Consider the following 7,032-nt stretch of genomic DNA (forward strand, 5'->3'; position numbering starts at 1 on the left):
AAACCCAAAAAAACCAAAAACAAAATAAAAAAAATTAAGATCTTCTAAATTTGAGAGATTTAAACAAATCAAATAATAAAGTTGAGATAAAATCATAAAGGAGAGAATCTAAAATGTGTAATCTAAAAAAAGATTTTGTCCCTTCTTTATTAGATAGTCTGCTATATAATTGACTTTTCTAAACGAATGATTTCATTTCACATTATGAATTCTTCTTAACAAAATTTTAATATCTTCTATGAAAGTACTGCAAAGATGAGTTGAAAGGCACCCTTCTTTACAAAACTTTATAGTCATAAGTGAATCAGACACAACGATAATATGTTACATCCTTTTAGTGATAACTATCTGAAACCCTTTAATAATATTCCATAATTTTGCATGCATAATTAAACAACTTCCAAGGTTGCAAGAGAAAGCCGAGATAAACCTACCTAAATGATTTCGGAACAAGCCTCCACATGCTGCACTATTGTTATGTGCATAAAAGGATTCATCTGTGCTTAACTTAATAAATTGCTCTGGAGGAGGTATCCATTTAATAAGACACTTTTGGCTCTTCTTTGAAATTTTGAATTTCTTCATTACATTGAGGATCTCCTGTATTCTTATGTTAACCAACTCATAGATAGTTACTGGATGTGAATAAGCTCCTTCAAAGACCCATTTGTTGCGGCTATACCAAAGAGATAAGATTGTAACACCGAAACGTATGGCTCACTCTTTATCCTTTGTCAAGTTACTAATGAGCCAATCCTGAGTAGATAAGTTGAAGAACTCTAGATCACTATTTTAAGAAAGTAGAAGTCTCCATGTCTCTTTAGCTAGAGTATAATCTCTGAGCACGTGCATTGTTGATTCTTCAACATCACCACACTTCGGACAATTAGGATTAGTTGACAAATGCCTTCTTCTCCTTTCCATGTTAGATAGAATGGCTTCGTGGGCAACTGACCAAAGGAAGGGTCTAACTCTTTCTGGACCACACCAGCTCCATGCCAACTTAAACACTCTATCAGAAAATGTTTGCTCCTCAAGAATAGCGTCATAAGCTGTTTTTAAGTTAAACGTTTCATTGACAGAGGACGCTCAAGCAACACAATCAGAGTTCTTCCAAAAAAAGGGCGGAGATATGACTAAGATGTTGTCCACCAGTTGCTTCAAGAGACACTTTTGCAGCTTCTTTTCATCCTAATCTCCTGAGACAGCAAAAAAATCTATTAGATTTGTATAGTTAACAGTATGAGTAATTACCTTAGTTGCATGTTGGTCAAGCCTCCCAATAGTTGGCACCTAGTTGTGCTCCCAAAATCTAATTCGAGATCCATCATCAACTCCTCAAGTTGTATTTTCTACCATCTTATCCCAAGTTGCACAAATGCCCTTCCACAAATTGAAAGTTTCTTTTTTTTCTTGCAATATTGGGTAAAATATCACTTCCACAATTATATTTAGCTCTTATGACTCTTCCCCATAAAGTATCATTTTTTTCAATGAGACCCCAACCTACTTTCATCATAAAAGCATGGATGAGGTCTTCATGGTTGAGGTTTTTGGCATGACGTATTCCAAGACCACCAGCATTCTTGGGCTTACTAATTTTCTTCCAACTAACAAGATGGATCTTCTTAACTTGCTCTGTATCACCCCAAAGAAAATTTCAAAGTGGTTCTTTTGGCAAGAGATAAATTGGAGGCTTTTCAATCATTGAGTCTGGCATTGATATTATTAATGATTCCACTGTATGTAATATTGTTGACTTTTGTGTGCAGGAGGAGAACTCCCAAGTATTTTCCAAGGTCATCAGTTAAGGTGAAATTGAAAGTGTTGTTGATTTTGCTTCGAACACTATTACCAATGTTGTCAAAGAAAAAGATGCGGGTCTTTTCATTATTCACTTTCTGGTCCGAGCTTTGGAGAAAGGCATCAAGAACCTTCTTAATGACTTTAGCTTGATCCATTTTAGCCTCCGCAAAGAGAATAAGATCATTAGCAAAGTATAAGTGAGACAGAATTGGTTCATCTTTTTTTATTAAGATGAACTTCCAAAAGTTATACTCCACATATGTATTTATGAGGTAAGACAGCCTCTCCATATAATGTACAAAAATGTATGGAGATAGGGGACCGCCTCGGTTAATCCCTCTAGACGATAAGAATTCATCAAGAGCCTCTCTATTCTAAAGCACTCTTATTGTAAGACCCGGTTAATTAACAACTAATTAATCCATAAATGAGAATTTATTCTAGAAAGCCAAAAATGTTATTTTTATAGCTTAATATGATAGAGGAGATTGGGACGAGAATTTCGGTACCAATTTTATAGAAAACGGAATAAGATTGGACCGAACGGGCCAAACTGGTCCAACCGGTCTAACCGGATCCAAAGTGGACCCTTGGTCCAACTAAACTAAACCAGAACCCTAGTTTTCAGCACTCTCTCTCCTCACAACACTCTCATTCACGCTGAAATGGTGGAGAGGAAGGGAAGAACACTCTCTCAATTTCTATCTCTCACTTGATCTTCAAACCACCATAACTTTTGATCTAGAGCTCCGATTACCGCACCGTTTGCGGCCACACGTTCACCGCGGAGAGCTCTACAAAACCCATACAATAAATCTTGAGGTAAGCTACGTTTTGCTCTTCGAAATTCCAACCCTTGTTTTCGAGTTTCATGGGTGAAATATTGAGATTTTGGGTTCTTTGATGTTATAGGACCCAACTCTCTTGAAGGAGAAGGTTAATCTTGTCTTCTTGGACCTTGGGTGTGGTAAGATTCTCAATCCTAGTGTAATTTATTGTTCTATGATGTTTGGATATTGAGATGTTGTGTATGGGTATGATGATTGTGGCTTAGGTTGTGTATATGTGAATATTGGAGCTTGATTGGTGATTTTGGAAAGCTTGGAAGAGGGTTTTGTGTGATGAAATCTGTTCTTGGAGGTATTGAGACCTTGAGAGCTTGTGGACAAGTGGTTTGAAAGTGCTCCGGTTGAGCGTGAGAAATCGGCTAAGGTATGGTTTCGGTTTCTCGTATCTAATATGTAATGTGGTAGGAAATACTTAGACTAGAGGCCCTAAGATAGGCATTGAATTGTTGATGTTGTTGAATGGTTGAGATATATGATGTGATCATATATGTGATTATAAATATTGATGCCTTGATTGTGTGATATATGAGAAATGCATGTTGTGATATATGCTTGATGGATGATTGAGGTTGAATTGATGGGTGATACCATGTTGATGGTGAGTATGATGTTGATTATGTATAATGATGGTTGATTGAAAATGGTATTATTGGAAATTGGGGTGAGGGAGGATGTATGACATGATATTGTGTTTGTCCTTTAGCCATTTGATTGAGAAGTGTTAAAAGGGTTGGATGGTGATTTTGGGAAATTTGGTAAAATGTTAATGTGTGAGTTGAGGATGGCTTGATGTTGCTTTTGGTACATTTTGATTGGTTTCAAAGAAAAGGGATGAAATTGGCATGTTTTGATTGATTTTGAAAGGAGTTGAAAGTGGCTTGTTTTGAAAATGGCACTTTATGGTTTTGTATGAAAACATGGTTTTTGGGCATACTTTGACGGGACATAACTTGGACTACAGATCTCTGATTTGTGCCAAATCTATTTAGAAATGAAATTGGATCCAGGATGTCCATGTCGTTCGAAGAACGGGTGAAAAACGATTTAAAATGAGAAAGTTATGTCCGTCGGAAGATTGGGGGTTGAATATGTGAATTCTGCAGCTTTTAACTTAGAAAATTTTTAGCAGAATGACCCCCCGCGCGTAGGCGCACTTGGCGCGTACGCACTGTTCTTCGAGAAAGTACCATCCATGCGTACGCGTGGTGTGCGCGAGCGCGTCGATGCGCTGCACCAAATGCCCAGCCATTTTCCAGAGAGTTGTGCCAGAGTTGTGCCAGTTTTGTGCCTGGGGCGCAAGAGCACCCACGCATACGCGTGGTTGACGCTCGCGCGTCGTTTGGCTATTTTTCAACCCGCGCGCCCGCGCATATGACGCTTGCGCGTTGATGAGTTTTGTGGCCATCCACGCGTGCGCGTGGAGTGCGCGTACGCGTGGCCCTATTTTCATCCCAAAGTTGATTTTTGAGTTTTAAAAACTAAATTTCATACTTCTAAGCCTCCGATCTCACCACTTATGTCTTGAATCATTATGATATGCCTAGCATGAGAAAAAGGGCTAGTGAATGTGGTAACTTGTGAGTGAAGCAAGGGGAAAAAATGAATGATCATTGAGGATCAAAGATGATTATGTGAGATGCGGAGGATGGCGGTGGAAGTGCTTGTTGTGCCATGGGCAGAAGGGCCGTAATTGTTAATTAATTGGTTGGTTATGGATTTAACCGTGAGCCGGATGGCTAGATTATTGCCGTGTTACGGTGGAGCCATGATTATGGCTAAGTATAAATGCGTATATGCTGTTGAATGAATTGTGAATGTTTGCACTTTCACCATCGGAGATGAGGGTTTCCCTGGGAGGAAGCAGTGGCTAGTCACCACGTGCTCCAGGTTGAGACTCGAAGCTCTTTTGACCCTATGTCGTAAGTGTGGCCGGGCACTGTGAAAGGCCCGGATGAGCTCGCCCCCGTAAATATTCACCAGTGAGGGTGATGGATATGGATCATGATTATGATCAAGTTTATGATGAGTATAACTCGAGTTGGGATGCGCGACAGAGGGACAGTCCAATGGTTAGCTACCAAGACTTGTCGGGTTGGCTATATAACTGACAGATGATATCATCAGCCACTAGGGACAGGCATTTATCATATGCATACTATATGAATTGTTTGAGATTGCCTATTTGACTGCATATTACTTGCTAATTGTCTAAATGCCTTATCTGTTCCTATTTGTATATCTCTTGTCTGATATAACTGTGTTTGCTATATTATACTCCTGCTGGTGGTTGGGAGGTCTGAAGGAATGTTATCTTCGCAGCCGGATTTTGAGTCTTGATATTCCCGTTTTTGACACTCTTTGTATATATATGGTCTCGCGTTAGCTTATCCTTTGCTCGTTACGTTATCGATCGGAGTGTTGCGCGTTCGAGTTACAGTTTTTGTTTACCCCTTTTTCTACAAAGGCTCCTAGTTATAATTAATTATTCATACTACTATACGTACTAAATTTTTGTTTTAGAGGTCGTGATACCTTGCCATCTCTGAATTATGACTTAAGCATAAAACTCTGTATGGTAGGGTGTTACACTTATTCTAACAGTGAAAACACAAACAACAACAAGATCAATGATATGATGGGGTATACCAATATCATGGATGGTATCTCTGATAAAGCTCCATTTAAGCCTATCATAAGCATTTTCTAAATTAATTTTAATTGACATCAATCTTTTGACTCCTTTCTTGTTTCTCATTGAGTGAATAACTTCTTGGGTAATTATAATATTATCTGAATTGTACTTTCCAAGAATAAAATTGCATTGAGTAGGAGAAATCAATTTTTCCATCACTCTTTTCAGACACCTGGCTAACAACTTGGTGATAACCTTATAAGAAACATTACACAAACTGATAGGCCTCATTTATTTGAGAGAAGAAACATGTTCAACTTTTGGAATTAAAGTAATTAGTGCCTCATTTATCTCTCCTACTTTATGAGGGTGAGAGAAGATGTTTTCAATCAATCTGTACAAATCAGCTCCCACCAAATCCTACTTACTTTGATAGAAGACCGCATGTATACCATTTCTCCCTGGAGCTTTGAGACCATTCATACTAAAGAGAGAGTCCTTTACTTTTTTGGGAGATATGGAGCCACCATAAGATTCAGATCATTATCATCAAGAGAAGGAAAAACTTGATTAATGATAAAGAAAAAATCATGATTATCATCTTTATATAAATTAATATAGTAAGAAGTTACTATTCTTTCTAGAGAATCTCTATCAGTAATCCAATTACCCAAATCATTTTGAAGAGAAGTGATTTTTGTTCCATGAAAATACTTAGTATTTCTATCACCAAATTCAATTCTCTTGCACCTTGATTTTTGGAACCATAATAATTTCTCCTGCGTGAGAATTTCTTCACATTCCTTTCAAATATTAGCTTCAAAATTATCTAAAAATTTGTTTCTATTTGGACTAGCAACAATACCTTGAAACCTACGAATAATAGTACTTTTTCTCTTTAAGATATCCCCAAAAACATTAGTGTTCTAAGTTCTGAGCACTTTCTGCAAGTTGTCAACACAACTAGACCAAGTATTAGTGATCTTTCAATTATCTCTCACCAAGTCTTCAAAACCTGGGTGAGAGAGCCAAGCAGGTCTTCTACTTTTATTATGTGGATCAAAGCTAGTTAACTGGAGATAGAGTGGAGTTTGGTCAGACTTAAGTATTGCAAGGTGTTTTAAAATGGCTTTCGAAAATAAAATCTATCAATCCATATTACACAATACTCTGTTAAGTCTTTCCACCAAATTTTTACGTTTCCAAGTGAATAGCCAATTTAAATAGCTCAAATCTAGGAGACCATTTTGAGAGACATAGTCTTAAAAATCTTTGCAAGCACCATTTCTATTATTTCTTGCACCTCCTCTCCTTTCATAATTATGGAGTGTTGCATTAAAATCACCTAACAAGCACCAAGGGAGATTGATATTGAAACTCAAAGAGCAGATATCCTTCCAAAGATTTTTACGAAACACCTTTTGCGGGATTCTATAAATTGCCGAAAACAGCCAAGATTTTAAAAGATTATCAGTGAATTTCATATGGACAATTTGATGGTTGCACATTAACACTTCAACCTTCTAAATTGTCTTATTCCACGAACACTAAATACCCCTAGACTAGCCCTACCTTCTTCAATAAAGCTTCCGTCAAAGTCAATCTTCTAGCCTTCAAATCAATATCAGGATGATGTACTATAAAGAGTGAAATTAGGCCCCATAGTCTAACTAAAAAATTCTAGTTAGAAATAGAATTTATTATAAATAAAATAATAGAATAATAATAAAATTTAAGAAATCATAA

Source organism: Arachis ipaensis, chromosome B01 (assembly GCF_000816755.2).
Source record: "Arachis ipaensis cultivar K30076 chromosome B01, Araip1.1, whole genome shotgun sequence".
Lineage (NCBI taxonomy): Eukaryota > Viridiplantae > Streptophyta > Magnoliopsida > Fabales > Fabaceae > Arachis > Arachis ipaensis.